At 46.9% G+C, this 17,797-nt stretch overlaps 1 protein-coding gene across 7 annotated transcripts in view; it reads left to right on the forward strand.

Moving 5' to 3' along the window:
- Positions 1 to 17,797, forward strand: part of KCNN3 (potassium calcium-activated channel subfamily N member 3) — a 149,503-nt gene that overhangs the window by 90,050 nt on the left and 41,656 nt on the right. Inside the window, exon 1 of one of the 7 annotated variants that reach the window (XM_057494922.1) lies at positions 6,926 to 7,101. The exons of the other annotated variants lie outside the window; for them this stretch is intronic. The gene's annotated coding sequence lies outside the window, so the exon portion shown is untranslated. Of the gene's footprint in view, positions 1 to 6,925; positions 7,102 to 17,797 lie in introns of those variants that run through there. 7 annotated transcript variants of the gene reach the window in all.

A 17,797-nucleotide genomic window follows, 5' to 3' on the forward strand; every position in this document is an offset into this window, starting at 1 on the left:
TCAGAGCGAGTCTGCATGCAGCAAGCCGGTCTCTGCCTCTGGGCCCCTCTGTCCACACAGCCATCCCACAGAGCCGTCCTCTGGGCCTCTGTCCTCGGCGCTGCCACGACTCCAGCCTCTGCTCTGCTCTCCTGCAGCCTTGCAGCCCTGCCACCGTGTCGCGCCCAGAGCCCTGGGCGGAGCTCTTCATATAGAGTCAACAGCCATGTATTGCCCACAGGTGTGCAGTGACCTAGTCAGCCAGGGCCAGGTGAGAATCCTGACCACAGGAACTCTCATTTTATCCACAAGCACCCCGATGCCCACACTAGGCCCAGGATCTCATTCCCTCAGCTGGGCTTGTCTGTTCTCCAGAGGCCAAGTCTCTTTCCTCTCCCAGAATTGCCCTGGCTGAAGGGAGCTGCTTCAGCCAAGGTCAAACCCCCTGTCTAGGGACAACAAGCCTCCAGTGACTTGTCAGTGCAGGAGTTCAAAGGCCAGCCCTTTATCTCCAGCAGGATAGCTCTGCAGGGTCACCCTGGCCCTGTTGAAATGCATGATACTTCACCTTCTCCCTCTGCCCAGCCCCACTTCCCTCAGGCCCCACAGTCCTGAGAGCAGTTCCAATAACCTCCTGTACTTAAATCTCAGTCTCAGAGACCCTTTCTCAGGAATCTGACCTATGGAACTGTGAAAACGTATATGAATAAGTATGCTTTTTCCTCATCAGGCAAAGCACTTCTCTTTTTAAAAAGACAAAGCAATTTCTTTTAGAACCAAGCATAAAGGATCATTGTCCTTTCCCAACGTCAAGGGATAAGTAAGATTGTCAGAGACCTCAAGACAGGAATCATTCAATCATAGAGGTGGGGGCTGCTTTTCCAGAGAAGCATCAGACTAGGGTGGGAGGATGATGTGGGCAAGATGACCTTGATCTCTGTCAGCCCAATCGGATGATGATTCTGTCACCTTAGATAGAAGAGAGGGTAAATGACCTGCCCAAGGTCACATAGCAGTGTGACTGGTTCTAGAAAAAATGCCTGTGTGCTAATGCCCAGAGCAGGGCTTGTTCACATTCCAGGTGGCTTTCATCAGCCTGGGCTTATCTCTGGTTGTATACACACACTTCTGAAGTTGCTATGGAAATCCCTCTTCAGCAAGATGCATTTTAAAAGACATCTCTCATATCTTGGTTCGGCTTTTATGTGACAATAAAGGTTTTTCACATTTCCTCCTCCCAAGGAGAGAGAGGGAATTAGTAATTACCCCGAACAGCCAGCTATTGGGAGGGCAGCGCCTGGTTGCCGGGAGGGCAGTGACAACAGCAGGCTTGTTTTCCTTGGACCCCAGTGAGGCATTACATCATGGGTTCCGAGGCCTGACAGTTGTGGCACTCGGCATTCTCTGGGATTCTCCTGGCCGCTTGCCCGCCTCCCACAGGCCTCCCAGAGCTCATGCGAGGAACCTCCTCATTAAACACTGTCACGCGCCAAGCAGCCTTGCTAGTGGGGAAACCATCCGAGGCTCGGGTCTCCGTGGGCAGCAGGTTGGGGAAGTGGGCTTTCCTGGCACACCCTCCACAGAGGTCTGCCAGCTCACATTGGTATGTTTGTCGCCCTGGAGGAGCAGCAAGGCCTCCCCAAACACCGATTAAATGGGCTGAGTCTTGTGATCCCGAGCCAGGTTTTGTAGAGGACCTTCCAACCTTTTGAATGGGTTCCCTTTGGACCCTTCCCTCCTGAGGCGCCACTTTCTGCATGCAGGCTGTCCCAGCGTTTTGGGACTTCCGGCCTGTGAACAGGTCTTTTGTGATGGTGGCCTGAATTTCCACCTACTTCTGTATTTTGGTATTTCAATGAGAAATTTGATTCTGGAGACCTGACTCCTGGAACTGGAGGAAAACAATTTGTGGCCCATTCTTTCCCTGATGAAAACAGCACCCCCACCTCCACCCTCATTGTAAGGAAGATAAAGAGAAGCTTCCTTCCTCCACCTGCTCCTGCCTCTCTGAGGCCCCCAAGCCTGCACCAGCCAGAAGCCAGGGGGCGAGAATAGCTCCCTTGTCCTTCCCATCACCTTCCCACAGACTCCTTCCACCTCTGGCCGGGGAACTTTGGCTCCAGGAAGGGAGGAAGCACATTGCATGGGGTTGACACAAACCCCTAGGTAGGGCCCTTGTGTGCTGGGCAGAGTGGAGAAGAGCCCCCAGAACAGTGGCCCAAGGACTGTGGTTTCTCACTGGTCGCTTTGGTTTGAGGCACAACCTCCAATGTGGAACACATGCACAGTGACCCACCGGGACAACAGGAAGAAACGATCGGAACTTCTATTCATAGTTATTGTTGTTATAAAACCTTAAGCTTTACTAATGTTTAATATGCAGGTGGACAGTAATGCATGTGTATAATTTATAATAATTATACATATAGCAGGGGAAGGGCGCACGCTCAAAACCTTTTTACTAGCAGAGTCCATCATTTTAAAAGTTTGCAAACCACTGGTTTGGGGTATCAGAGAACTAGTTAGTGAGAATAGGCAAGTATCCTGCCACGTGGAATGAAGCCTGCCAGACATGTCCTCTAGATGGAGAAATGAGAAGTCAGCACCCCACAGGGCAGGCACAGCCTACAGGCAGTCCTGCTGTGGGGTTGGGGTAGGGGTGGGGGGTCAGGTCTGGATAGATCACTCCTAATTCAGAGACTTCACAGCAAGTGTGGTGGGGGAGAGGACGGGAGGAGGGGCATGGGGTAAGGGCGTGTCCCATCTTTGGAAATAAGACTTTGGATACCAACCTGCTGCATTAAGAAAGAGGAAGATAATCCTGAAGATGAAGAAGAATGTTTAATTATGAGGGAAAAAAAGTAACATTAGAAGATTTTTGGGCATCCCTAATAGGGTGCAAGAAGATGTGATCTCCATTAGAGATGAGTGGGCAGATATGAAATGAAATCGTATCTGGTTCGCATAAGCATAGAGTGCCAAAAAACTAACATCATATTAGCAAAAATGAAATCTACTTTGGGAGCTTGGGGATACTGAATTTCTTTAAATGTGGACTGTGGAGGACAAACTTAAAAGTTTTCTCAGAATGTGGAAGAAAAAAACAAAGAGATGGGAGAAGAGGGGAAATAGGACAGAGTTGGAAGCTATAGAAGCAAGGCTAAATCCAAGAATTAAGAGTTATTTTGGAAGAAGAAATCAGAATAATTTGGATAAAAGCATAATCAAAGACATACATGAAGAAAACTTTCCCAGAATTGGCCAACCAAGGGGTGTGGGGAGGTTATGATTAGGTGGATCAAAAAGGCTTCCTGTTTTCCAGCTAGGATAGAGGCAAAAAGCCACCCTAATAAATAAATAAAAAGCCACATATCCTAATAAAAATTTTTTTTTTCTGTACATTTACTGAATCTTAAGGCTAAACACTCTTAGCAGCACCCAGGCAACACAGAGCAGACTTTTCTCAGGAACAAATTCTAGACGTTAGTGTCATTTGTATTAGGAACCAAGAGGAACAAAAGTCATTCTTGGAGGTTTGTAGTTTCAGAAGGTAAATAACTACACATTTTGGGGAATTTGTATACCAGTTGACCAAGGGATCAATCATAATTACGATCTTAATAATAGAATGATATGAAAGACAGAAGGACAACATTGAAACCAGTAAACATGAAATCCAGTCTACATTTAAGCATGGCTGTAAAACCAAATTCCAATGTCAAAGAAAAAGCAGATTCTGGAAAGAGTAGATGAAATATGAAATAAAAAAAATAATTCTGTAATAATTAGAGGGTTGCAAACCCTCAGGTTAAAAGGCTGATAGATGAAGGCTAGAAAGGATTAGTAAAATAACACTAAATTCATCATCCTAGGTAGAAGAGAATTTTTAAAACCGTATCACTTGATTTTAATAATTAGAGAAGTACAGTTTAAATCATGTTTTTTTAAAGCTAAAGGCACTCCCAGGTAGAATTTTTAAAGTATAGCAATAATGATATCAATAGCATCAGCCAGGTATTATTTCACTTAATCCATACTACAGCTCTACTAGATACAAGGACTCTTATTATCCCTGTTCTACATGTGGGGGAATGGAAGCACAGAGAGGTTAAGCAATGTGCCTTGGGTCATAGAGCCAGGGAGCAGAAGACCTGAGACCCCAACACCCTGCCTGAGAGCCTTGCTTCTCCCACCCTGAGAATGTGTACTTTCTACAACCCTGGATAAGACACCCAAACAACATCAGAGATGGAAAAACAAAGGAAGCAGGAAGGAAGAATTTGAAAAAATAAAGCATGAAACAAATGAAAGACAACCAAACTTAAAATTTATAATGATAACATAATTGAGTTCACCTCCCCTATTAGAAGACAATGTCTCTTACTTAGACAGGATTTAAAAGCAAAATTTAATTTCATGCTGTTTACCAAAAAGGTGCCTAAAACAGAAGGAACCCAGAAAAATTAATGAACAGCAGAGATTTATTAGGTAAGTACAAGCCAAAGGGCAATTGAGTAGAAATCCTCATTTGAAGCCAAGTTGAATTCAAAGCAAAAGTCATTAAATAGTCTAGAGAAACCATTTAATATGGATAAAAGTACCACACACATTAACAGTGAACTTTTATGCAAAAATAAATAAGGATATCAAGAATCTGCATTATTAAATGTTTTAATAACTGATAAACATTGAACTTAGTAGCCTATAAACAAATAGTACATCTTTTTAAGCATTGATGGAACATTTACAAAAACTGATCGACTTATTGGCCACACGTTTCAAAACATAAAAAATTTTCAGGCTTATTCTCTAACCACAGGACATAAAACTTCAATTAAAAGGAATATTTTTTGAAGGGAACTTCTAACGCAATAGCCTCAATTACAACTTGGTCAAAAGAGAATTATTCAAAACTACCATTAAAGACTATTTAAAAAATTGCAACGACAGCTCCATATATCAAAACTCAGGGTGTGGCCAAATTTTTGTACTCAGATGAAAAATATTCTTAAAGTTAAAAAAAAAGCATCATGAAAATAAATTGAATTCATTAGAAGAACAAAACCTCAGGAGAACAGATTGTTTATAACAATGACAAAGACAGGAATTAATGAAGTAAAAAAACCCCAGAAAAACAGAATTTACAAATCCAAATGATTCCACCTTCTAATAAATCTAATAAAAAGAAAACACAAATGAAATTAGAAATTATAAAGGGGAATAACTACTGGTACTGAGGATGTTTTAATAAATGAGAATAGCTTAACTTTTTTTGAAAGAGAAGACCATTGAGGGGCCTTGCTCCCCTAGATGTTAAAGATATTATAAAACTAAGGTAATTAAGCCCCTGTGGCATTACTGGAAAATCAATAAAGACAGATCAATGATACAAAATGGAAAACCCTGAAATGAACCCTAGTATGTAAGAACCCAATATATGAGAAAGAAAACCAATTAGGAAGCAATAGATTATTCAATAAATGTTAATGGATAGATTGGATACTTGGATAAAAACCAAATTAGAGTCCCACCTCTCCCCAGCCACCAAAATAAATTTCATGTGGACGAAAGAGTCAAATATAAAAGCAGAAACCACGAACAAGCTCCAGAGAACAAAGTGAATATTTAATCAATGCTGGGAGGGGAAAGTACTGTTAAGCATAAAATCTCAGAAGAGCAGAAACATGAAGGAAAAGACTGGTGTATCAGCTAACATCATTCATACAATAATTTTGAGCTTTTTGTCCTTCAAAACACAGAAACTTATTCTAAAAGTAAATATTACACTAGGAAAAATCTTTGCAGCAAACAAATCTCCCTATTATACAAAGCAGTCTTTGGAACTGTTCAGAAAAACTCATTGCCTAAATAAAAAAAAAAAAGCTAAAAATAAAAACAAGACAACCACAAAAGAAAAAACACAGAAAGCCAATAAAATGAAACACGCTTTTCAGCCTCACAAATCCAAGAACTACAAACTAAAACTATACTTTTCTCCACTGGAATGGACAAAAATTTAAATAAATATAACTGAGTACTTGAGAAAGTTGTTATAGCTGGTGGTGGAGTGGGCTGGTTGTTTCTCTCACACTGACGGCAAGAGGGAAAATTAGCATCAGCTTTCTGGAAAACAATTAAACCGTATGTCATGGGAGCCCTTACAAGTTTGTAACTTTAGCCCAGTAATTCTCCTTCTCTGAAGCTCTTCTAATGGAATAAACAGTTTATGTTAAGATTCTTCAGCACGATGCCATCCCCTAAAGTGGAGAATCAGAAGCCAAGTAAAAGGCCAGAATTTAAAGTTAAATTATATCACTTCCAAATACATTATACCTTCCAAATTCAAGTTAGGCAACAACTTAAAAGTAAACCTTTTGAAGACTATAATAAGAAAATAGTCATGATGTAATATTTGAAAAAGGAGCACATAAAATATATATGTTTTATGTATGTAGAATATTACGGATTTTAAATATATAGATACCATAATATACATAGAAAATGCTTGGAAAACATACAAAATTAAATTATTTTCTCTGTAGGATATGACGTGATTTCTTTCATTGCATTTTATTTTCTATGATGTATTTTCCCCATTGTATTTTCTACAGTGAGAATGCATGACTTAATATATGTGTATTTGCTTTTTTTTTTGGATGGAAAGAGGTAGCATTTCTCTCTCCGCAAAACCCCTCTTTTCATCCTGCACAGGAACTCATGTTTTGTATCGACAAGGCTAGGAGAGTAAAGTTGAATGGCTCAGTTTTTCCAGACAGTTCTGTCAGAAAAGCGCAGCTTCTGCCTGAAAGGTTCCCCTTCCAGACTAGCAGCCAGGGGCCCTAGTAGCGGGGGCAGCGGGCCGGCGAGAGCCTAAGTCAGTCCTCCGGCCAGGGGAGGGTGTGTCACTCAGCCCCGTTGTAGCCGCGGGGCGTCGGCGGGATGACCTAGAGTCGGTGCCGCGCGCGTGGAGTTCTGCAGCTGCGGTGCGACCCGAGGCACGGCACCGTGGGCTCTTCTGCCCCGGCTCTGGGCACCCAGCGAGGACCCGGGAGCGCCTGGCCAGGCCCGGAGAAACCGCGAGCGGGCGGGTGGCTCCCGTAACTCCAAGGCCGCGGAGAGGAGGTTGGTGGGGGCGGGGTCGTGGCTCGCTCCGCCAGGGGGCGCAGGTGCGCCCGGAGCGCGGGCAGGCGCGCCTGGCGCAGGGAAGGGGCCAGGCAGTCGCTCCCCGCGCGGCCCCGGGTCAGGTTCGCTTCTCCTGGGGCGCGGCGCCCCCGGACAGCCAGGAAGGGCTTCAGGGCTGGGCCCCCTGACCCCGGGCTGCTGCTCGCTGCCGTTCCTGGTGGCGCTCCCATCCTGACTGCAGGTGCATGTTGGACATTTCCCCCGTCTTTACTCCTCAGCCCAATTTCTCGGTTATTTCTGATTCAACAATTCTTTCCTCTTTCTCACTTGCAGTAATTTTGTGCTCTTTGACACTTAAGCATGGAAACCGTTAATTTGGCTACTTTCTTTGTACTTTTACTTATATTAAATAATAATATATTGCCTATATATTATAATTAATAGATGACACCTCTTAGGAGAATCGAGAAATGGGGCAATAAGAAAATTTCCTAAACATCAGCATTCTGAAGCACTAAGCCTGGGACAGTGTGTGTGTAAAGTGAACTCCATGCTGCACTGGCAAGAAGCCGTTTTGTTTTTCCAGTTGAGTCAATCCCCAAATTACTCCAGCCTGTCTTACAGGTAAACCCTGAGCTTCCCTAAACTTTCTCCGCAGGGAAGTGGCCAATGTCTTTTAGCCTCCAGGCTTTTGCCTTAGGTAGACAGACCTAAGTACCAGGTTCTTTCTCCAGCAAGGATGGACCATCCAGCCTTCCTCCGGAGGGATCTGAAAGAGAATTAAACCCTACAGAAATGGGCTGGAATGACCAACCTCGTAACTTGGCCAAGGATGGTACACAGCTAGTTCCCATGCTTTGTGTGTAGGAGGGAAGTTGCTTGTTTCTTACCATGATGCCTAAGGGCCTCTGGGCTTAATTCTACCCCCTGGGACAGTTGAAAAGTGCTGTATCACTGGGAGGAGACAGTGCCAAATATCCTACAAGGGTGGGAATTCTGGGAGGGAGCTAAGGTGAGGAAAAAGGGGGAGTTCCTGTAAGCCACGTCAGCCACATCTATTTGTGGGCTGACATTAGTCAAGGCAGGAAATCCACATGCTGTCAACTTTTCCATCTTTCAACTTTGGGGTTGTTTTGTTTGCCCCTGGGAATCCCATTGTGCCCTGCACCTCCACTGCAGGCACCTGCCAGCAAGGGACTGGACCCTGTCCATGTGCTCTGTGGCCTAGGGCGTCTCACGTGTGCCCTCCTCGCCACCTTTGCTTTCCACCCTCCTCCGCTGGGGGCACAGCCCGCTGCCTAGGCCAATACGGAGCTCTACATTGCTGCCTTTTACAGCACAGCCACGGGAGGCTTTTCCATAAGATTTTCTTCTCCTGTTTAGTACAGCCTCTTCCATCCCTTGAAACTTAGCCCCAGACCCCAGAGGCTGAGCTGGGGTTAGGGGGAATATGGGCAGGAACATGCTGCACTCCGATTGGTACCTCACTGACTACCCCACCTCCTGCCTGGATGCCTGTTTCCCTGCTCTGTGCCCTGCCCCAGAGTTTTGGGGCAACCAGGGTTCCCTGATGGATTGGGAGTAGTGGTCCCCCCCCACCCCCAAGACCACCTGGTCATTTTGTTCTCCTAAGCCATCTATGGGCAGCCACAAAGCCCCTGTGGGCTGGCTGAGGCAGGCCCAGACATGCTGAGATGGGCCAGATGGGCTCTTACACCCCCACAATAGAGGGGCACAGAGCCCAGTTAGTAAAACTCCTTTTGAAGATTTTACACAGGTTTCAGCTGCCAGCACACACCGGCAGCAGTGTCAGTGCACAGAGGTTGCATCCCCGTGATGGACACGGCCTGAACTCAGGGCTAAAAGACAGCTGGCTCCTGCTTCTACCGATTACTGCGCACATGGTACCTGTACTGAACCTGGCCGGAGTCGCGCAGCCTCTGCTGTGACACGCTCTGGGATGGGGAACTCACCATTTAAAAATTCAATGCTTCTGCAGACAGCTCTGACTTAGAAGTGTTTCCATAATCTTGGTTAAAATGAAACTCCTTGTAGTTTCTGACTTGGGTCCTAGCTCTGTTTTCTGTATCCACGCAAAAGAAAACCAAGAAACAGAGGCTGGTGATTAAACCTTTGCTATCTAGGCAGTTATGGGTGTGGGTGGGAGTCTTACTCCTGCTCTTACTAGCTGGTGACCTTGAGCAAGCTGGCCTCAGGACATCTGGGAAAAGGGATAATTCCCAGAAAGCCCTTAGCACAGGGTAGAGCATTGAGCCCCTGGTGAGTCCCGGTGAAGCAGGCTGGTATTCCTTCTTCCGCTGAAGGCCCCTTGAATATTTGAGAATAGGTTTCATCTTCTCCATAACTAATGATCTTGAATCTTTCAACAAATCCTCGCAGGACTTGGCCCTGATCAGGCTGTGCTCTCCTGCTTATCCTCCTCCCTGGCCTTCAATGTCCCCCACAAAGTGGAGGCCCCATAATGCCTCTGAGTGCTAGGTAACCTCCTATTTTCTTGGCATTATTCTCCTTTTAATGCAACCTGAGGGTGGTCCACAGGAAGGGCAAGGGCCTCTCAGGACAGGCGTAATGGCCTGGGATTCGGGGGTGAGACCCAGGGCACATCTCTGTTTAGGTTTGGCATTTTTGACAGCCCCACACTCTGTTGTTAACTTTCCTCACTGCAACCGCAAACACCCTGCTTGGCCTGAGCCCTGCGAGCAAGGCCTGGAACCCCACCCTGCGTGGCCCACCACCTGACAGGAGCCACGGCTGAGGTTAAGGCCAGAAGAGTGTTAAGCCATTTGGGGACCAGGTAGGACTCTGAGTAGCAAGAGGCTCATGTCCTGCTCCTAGCTTTAGCAATAGGATGGGGGTCTAGCTTGGGGGCCCATTTCTCTGCCTCGGTTTTCCTGCTGTAAAAAGCAGTGATACATCGGATCCTTGCATCCCTTTACACAAGGGCTGCCTGAACACGGAGTGTTGAGATCACTTCCCCTGCTCCCTGGACTCACCGCATGCTGGGCCTTTTATCCTGCACCAGATCTGTTCCCTTTAGTCAGATATGCTCCATCCTCTGCCATTCCCTTCCCTATGCTTGGTCCCAGAGAATGCATCCACTCTCACAAGGGTGCAGCTATGCCTCTGAAGTAGAAATGTTCAGTCAGGCCTCTCCCCTGAGCGGTGATGCTCGATTCTGATAGCTTGCTAAGTCCTATAGTAATGTTATTAATAGTTATTGGGCCCTGATATTCACCAGGCACTGTGTTAGAAATTAAATATACCTTAGAGGCTAAAACACGAGTGATTTTTTTTTCCCTCATGGGGCTTGTAATCTACCTATAAACTGATAACAGGTAAAAAAAAAACAAATATAAACTGAACTGATAACAGGTGAAAAAATAAATAAGGATGTCATTTCAAGGCTATGGCAGGTACTATGAAGGAGTCAAAGCTGCTGTGATTTTGTAAAAAGTAATGGGGTTGGAGAGGGAGCCTAAGTGTTATTTCCACTCACATCAGCTGGGACCTGCTTGGAAGGTCTCCCTAGAGAGGCTGTTTCAGCTGAGACTTGAAGGACCAGAACACATAAGCCATTTATAGACCAAGCTGGAAAGGGAACTGGGATGTGCAAGGAGAGGGAACAGCATATACAGTGGCCCTGAGCTGATGAAGAGCGTGGTGTGTGGGGTCACTGGAAGGAGAATAGAATGGATGGGCATGTGACTGTGGCAGCACCTGGGCTGCAGAGGGGGCAGGTGGCCGAGAGTGGGGGTGCTGGGGGCCATGTTGAGGGGTTAAGTCCAAGTGCAGTGGGAAGCCTCTGAAGAGATTTTTTAAAATATTTTTTTTATTAAGGTATCATTGATATACACTCTTATGAAGGTTTCACAAGAAAAACAATGTGGTTACTACATTCACCCATATTATCGAGTCCCCCGCATACCCCATTGAAGTCACTGTCCATCAGTGTAGTAAGATGCCACAGAGTCACTATTTGTCTTCTCTGTGCTATACAGTATTCCCTGTGACACCCCCACACCACGTGTACTAATCATAATACCCCACAATCCCCTTCTCCCTCCCTCCCTCCCACCCGCCTTCCCACACCCCTCCCCTTTGGTAACCACTAGTCCCTTCTTGGGTTCTGTGAGTCTGTTGCTGTTCTGTTCCTTCAGTTTTGCTTCGTTGTTATACTCCACAAATGAGGGAAATCATTTGGTATTTGTCTTTCTCTGCCTGACTTATTTCACTGAGCACAATACCCTCTAGCTCCATCCATGTTGTTGCAAATGGTAGGATTTGTTTCTTTCTTAAGGTTGAATAGTATTCCATTGTGTATATGTACCACATCTTTATCCATTCATCTACTGATGGACACTTAGGTTGCTTCTATACCTTGGCTATTGTAAATAATGCTGCAATGAACATAGTGGTAGATACGTCTTTTTGAAATCTGAGAACTTGTTTTCTTTGGGTAAATTCCTACCTCTGAAGAGCTTTAAATGGGAGAATCTGGTTCATTCTAAGAATATCACTCTGACACCTTTGTGGACAATAAATTGGAAGTGGGCAAAAAAACTACTGGGTGGATGAGTTAGGAGGCTTTTGCAGCAGGCCAGGCAAGAGAAAACAGTGATTTAGAAGGGTGGTTGTGGCAGTGGAGAGTTCTTGAATACATCCTATGTGCGAGGCTAGGAGTTTTACGGGCATGTTCTCATACATTGAATGTCTCCAGCATCAGGTCTATATTCAAACTCATCAGGCTGCCCTTCATTTCTCTCTGCTTCTGTTTTTGTCTTCTTTTTTCTCAGGAACTTTATCAGTTAGTATTAATTTTTGGCTGCAGGAAACCCAAAAGAACAGAAGCTTAAAAAAATAGAAGTTTCTTTGTTGTGCAAAAGAAGACTGGGAAAGGGTCAGTCCAGAGCAGGTATAGTGCTTGATGGCATCAGGCTCCTTCTTCTCCCTTGTTGCCATGCCAGCCTTTGTATACATGGCTTCTTTCTCATAGTTCAAGAAGGCTGCTGGAGCTCCAGCCATCCCATTTACCTTCTAGCCAGCAGGAGGGAAAAGGGACAAAATAAGGTGTGCTTTTTCTCTTTAAAGATGTTTCTTAGAAGGAACACATGTCATTTCCATTCATATCCATTGGTTATTCACATTGCTGAAAAAAATGTAGCCTTTATTATTGGAAGCCATTGCTCTTTCCTGGGTTCTCTTACCAGTGAAGGAAAGAAGGTCTGTTGGGACATAACTGTAGGCTCAAAACCATTTGCCATCCTTGTACCCACACCCAACTCTATTCAGCCGTCTATTCAGGCATTACGCCTATGATTCTTATTCTGTAATGTCTCTCAAATTCATCTCCTCTGGCTACCACACTGACACTGATCCCTCATCCAATACTGGACTATAACAGTAGTTTCTGTAGATCACTAGGTAACATTCTATTACCCCTAAAAAAACCTTCAGCCCTCTAGAAGATTTAAGTCCCCATTGCTTGCTTTAGTGTCCAAAGTCCTCTTTAGTCCAAGGTCCCCAGTCAACCCATGATAAAGTCAATTTGGTTCAATTTCAGTAATATGAGCAGTGATTGTAACAATCCCTCACATTTCTAAATGTAAAGTTTTAGTGCCTATGCACGTGAAAGCAGCACATGTGAAGTCAGACAACCCAGGCTCACAGCTTATGGTCCAGCTGTGTGACCTCGGGCAAGTCACTTATCTTCCAGTATATAAGACAAGTACCTACGACTGTAGCTCGTTCTTGACAAACACTGGATCTTTTCCATCCCAGGGCCTCATTCTTTTGATCTGTAGGTTGGAAGTACAAGCCTGTCTTACCTACTTCCGAGGTGGGTTATGAAGTTCAAACAAGAGAAGGTATGACAAGCCGGGGAGACATAAAATACACGATCCATGCTCTTCTGCTTCTCCCAGTGGCCCTAAGAAGTGAGCAGGCAGTATTGCATCGGAGTCCCCATAGGCTGGATTAGAACAGGGCCACTCAGGCTTTGTCCTGTCCCTTGACTTAGGGGCAGGGGAGGCCTGGGACCCTGGGGGCCTGACTGCCTGCTACCGGGGGTCTTGGAGTATTTCCCCTGGGGGATTGTGACTGTGCTGGGGCCAAAGAAGCAAGAATAAAATGTGAAAAGTGAGTTAAGTTTTTCTTTCAATTTAGGCTCTGAGGGCCATTTATAATTTATTTGAGGGCACGCTATCTGGCACCTAGGTAGAAATCCCGATTGGCGCTATAGAAAAACAGCATTTTTAAATGAGAAGCCACTTCCTGTGAGTGGGTGCAGGTAGAAATGGCCCATACTCCTTAATGCCACACTATCAGTTTTCAGTGGGGGCAACGTCGGAGACTGGCTAGGCATTTTCTGAGGAAGTGGATGCCAGAATTAATAAAGTAAACACCTATATTGTCAAACTTCCAGAATTAAGTAAATGTGAATATAGTTAACTAGGTAGTAGCTTTATAATTATTTTGTCAAGCGTAACAAATGAAAATTGCTCCCGCTTAGTTACCAGTATTGTTAATTTGTTTTGTTCTTGTTTATAATTTAAACTGTGGCTTTTATTTAGGGAATAAATGCATCTTGAGGCTTTACATTCTCAGAAATTAAACTGTACCCTCCAGAGGTTGCCAGACTATCACAGTGGCCAAATTAGGCAAAGCCTGAGGGCTGGCGAGGCTCCGAGCCAGGGTCTCAGAAGCCCCGTGAAGGAGACCGTAAGCCCGAGGGAGGAGAGAGACAGCCATCGTGTGCTGCATGCTGGCTTCTTGCATACCTCATCCCGTTGACCCCTTGCATTAATCTTTTGTTGCATTATCTCCATTTCACTGATGAAACAACTGAGGCGGAGGGCCGTGAGGTGACCTGCTCCACCACTGTGCAGGCTGCTTGTTTAATCACCTCTCCCCAGCAAGGTGAGTCTGTGAGGGTGGGTCAGCTCGAGTGCACAGCCCTAGGAGGTGAGGAATTAGTTTTGAATACATAAGGAACTCTTACTGTTCACGGCTTTATAGAATGTGTAGTTTCTCCTCTGTGGCCCAGCACCCTGTGAAGTAGGCAGGCAGGAGCGACTTTTCCCTTTTAGAAGTTAGGGAATGGAGGCCTTCAGAGGTCAGTGAGGCAGAATCTCAGGCCGGCCCAGGACTCCTGCCCGCATAGGGAGAGCTCCCCTGCAGCGCCCTGCCTGGGCTCCTGGTGCCTCCCTCCCAGGTCCCCTTGGCAGCCCAGGCGCCACCCAGCCTGCGCATCCCCGGGCCTGACTCTCCTGATCCACTCAGGGCTTGAGGACCCCAGAGCCCAAGGTCACTTAATCTAACAAGCAGGTAAGTGTGTGCTGGTTGAGCAGGTAATGGTGATGGCCGTGATCTTCATTTTAGGGGATGACCGTGTTTCCTGGAAAGTCTGAAGAACTGTGCCAGTGCTTGAGAGGTGTTTCATAAAATCGCTCAGGAGATAAAAGTCGAAGGAAACAGATAAGTGGTTACCTCAGGGATCCTCCTCCTCATGATCGTTACCATCGTTTTCCTCATCTCCAGCCTCAGCCCTAATCATGACAGGCTCGGCCAGAAAAGCAAGCAAAGGAAGCTTACACCCTGAGGACCTTCCTCCAGGTCTCCTTCTCTGTGTGTCTCCCTCAGTACGGCGAGTCAGGTTTCCCTCCCCGTCTGTGTGCTTTCTGGCCCTTCCCGCCACTGTTGGGGCCCTCCCTTGGCTTTCTGCGCTTGCTCAGCAACCACTGCCGGTCCCTCCTGACGCATCTCCTTTGTTCTGGCAGTCTCGTCTCCTCGGCCGGTTTCCAGGCCTATGAAAGGTCAGAGGTGGGCTGCAGTTTTCAGGCAGCATTTTGTTGCCTGGCAACATGTCCCGAGCATCTTCTGTGATGGCTGCTTCCTGTACAGCAGGGCTGGGTGCTGGGTCCAAGGAGCCCCAGGGGCCTCTGGGGTGGCACGGTGGGAGCAACGGGGAGAGACAGACCACAGACTGGCTTGGGTGGTGCCTGAGTGCAGCCAGCTGGCTCTGATTATGGCCGTGGCCCCAGTTCACCTGCTCCTGCCCTGTTTCAGGAATCTCAGGGGTTCAGTGGTGGGAAGTCTTAGGGGCCTTCGGGGGTCTTGTGTAACTTGGTGGCCACTGCTGCGGTTCCCTGAGGTGTGGCCGACCCTCGGGGAAGGTGGTTCCCACCTGAGCTGAGTTCTTCACTTGTTGCCCATGGGATGCCAAAGGCCTCTTGTCTGTGAAGTCACCTGGCTTCTGTGTCTGCATTCAGCCCAGCCAAAAGCTCCCCAGAGACTTGGGGATAGGAAGTCGGGGTGTTGGGGACAGAGTGCGATCAAAGAAACACCTACCTTAGACCCGGAAGGGGCTCTAGAACTCATGTAGCAAACTCTCCCATTTTACAGAGGAGGAAACCAAGGCCCAGAGAAGGGACCCAACTTGCCCAGAGTCACACAGCAAGTTAGAGTCTGAGCTCCCAGTTGAGGATCTTTCTCCTGGGACTGACTGCCCGGGGCTCATGACTGGTGCCTCAGGGGAAGAAAGAGGCAGTGTGGTGCTGAGAAGCATGTTGTCCTTGGGCCCAGCATGACCCTCTCTGGCCTCCATTGCTTGACATGAAAGGAACGAGGTCCGATGGGCTGTAGGCAACCCCAAGACTCAGGGACTCCCAGAGACAAAGTGGACCCAACAGGCAGACACAGGCCTCTGTGTGTTCATGGCTATCCTCTGGCCTCCCTAGAAAGGCCCTGAGTTTGGGGGAGTCCTGAGCCTCTAGGCTAATTCTCCCTAGGAGAAGCCATTCTGTAGGCAGAGACCCTCAGCACAGCCACTATTGTGCTCCAAAGGACACTTGACACCATGGGGTTAGTTTAGGGCAAGTCTTCTGGGAATCTGTGTCTTTGCAAACATGGCCTCTATGGGCAGCAAAGCTGGGAGCTGCAGCTGCCCACTCCTCTGCCTACCAGCTGTCCATCCTGTGTGGGCAATGGGGTAAGGAAAAGATCTCAGAGAGTTATAGCTGCTTGGAGCTGGAAGGGGCCCTCAAGCTCCTGGGGTCTGGGCCCCTCATTTCTCAGATAGGCAGACCGAGGCCCATGGCAATGAGGGACCGCCAATGTGAAGGGGGCTCTGTGCCATTCTTTTCAGGTCCTGCAAAAGAGAAGAAACTTCTAGATGGGTCATCTGTCTTTCCCCTTCTTTTGCTCCAGCAAGAATCTCTCAGTTGAAGAGGCAGAAAATAGGAATTCTGGTGCCGAGGGCCATCTTTCCCCAGCTGCACCCCTTCATTCTGCTCCAAGGCTGCAGAGATGAGTGAGGAGGACTTTCCTTCCACAGCTGTTCTCGTACAACGTGGAGCAGGCCAGCTCTGGAGATTTAGAAGTTTCTCCAGCAAGAAAGTCCCCCTTGGGGGAAAACTTTGGGTGTATGCTGGTTGTCCTCATTCCTTTCTCCACATAGCACTGAATGTCAGAATTAGCATTATTTCTGATGTGTTCCAGGACTTCCCAATTAATCATGTAAACCAAGGTCCAAGCAGCTTGGCTGTGGGACTAGTGGGGTTGCATGAGCCCCTGCAACCCATCCTGCCCCAGACTTTGTCACCCTTCATGTGGCCAGAGCCCACCCCCAGAAATCCAAGAAAGTGTCTGCCTGGGAAACTCCGTCCTGTAGGAAGAGATTAGAGCTTAGAGGCAACCACACTGCACAGTGCAGGACAGGGCATTTCCTGCAGCCCTCTGGAGCCCCAGCCATGTCTGCCAGATTGGGGTGGTTGCCTCTGCGGAACCAGAATTTTTCCCACTCACCCAGCTGTCCTGACTCCTCCTTGGCAACCCCTCTTCTCAGTGGCAGGGGAAGCCCTCCAACCAGAGCTCCCACATCCTGTCCTGGGAGCCCCACTACTCTGGGAAGCAGCAACAAGAAAATTCCTTCCCAGAGTGTTTCTTCCATCCTGCTTCTCTTTGTTCTTGGTCAAAGGACAGTCCCCACCTCTCTCCCACACTAACTAACACTGCCTACGTGAGACTGCAGCTCTGTGCCCTCCTTAAAGTTTGCTTGCCTGAGGAGCTGCCTGCCTTGAATTTTCTTTGGAAAGCATAGCTGAGAGGAGAAAGACATCTTTTGCCTCTAGGCACTGTTCTCCAGGGGGTGCCATTCACATTTGTGAATTGGCACGGCTGGGAGTTGCACAGTGCACAACCTCCACTGCTGAACACACAGCCCTGCCTCCGGTGAACTCGTGTGTGAATCTGGCTCCTTTTAATACAGATCCAAGATCAGATACTTGAGATAGGAAGAATCCTCAGCATCCCTCCAGTCAACCTTTTTGGGTCTCCATTTCCACAAAGGCATAATATGGTCAAAGATGGGGCTGTGGAATCAGCCAAACCCAAGTTCAAACCTAGGCTCTGACTCCCAGTAGATACTTTATTTTGTGCAAGTTCCCGATCTGGTTGAGCCTGAGTTTCCAACTCAGGAAAACAGGAAAGGACAATGACAAATCTTACTATTGTGAAGATTAAATGAGATAATGCACACAAAGCTTTGGCCCCCGTGGCACGTGGTTGGCACTTGACCAGCGAGGATGATTATTGTTATCTCTTAAAATAGGATCAAATATCCAGCCCTGCCTTGAGGGGAGCTCATCCCATGAATAAATTAAGATGAGAAATAGATCAT

This window comes from Manis pentadactyla, chromosome 19 (genome assembly GCF_030020395.1).
Source record: "Manis pentadactyla isolate mManPen7 chromosome 19, mManPen7.hap1, whole genome shotgun sequence".
NCBI lineage: Eukaryota > Metazoa > Chordata > Mammalia > Pholidota > Manidae > Manis > Manis pentadactyla.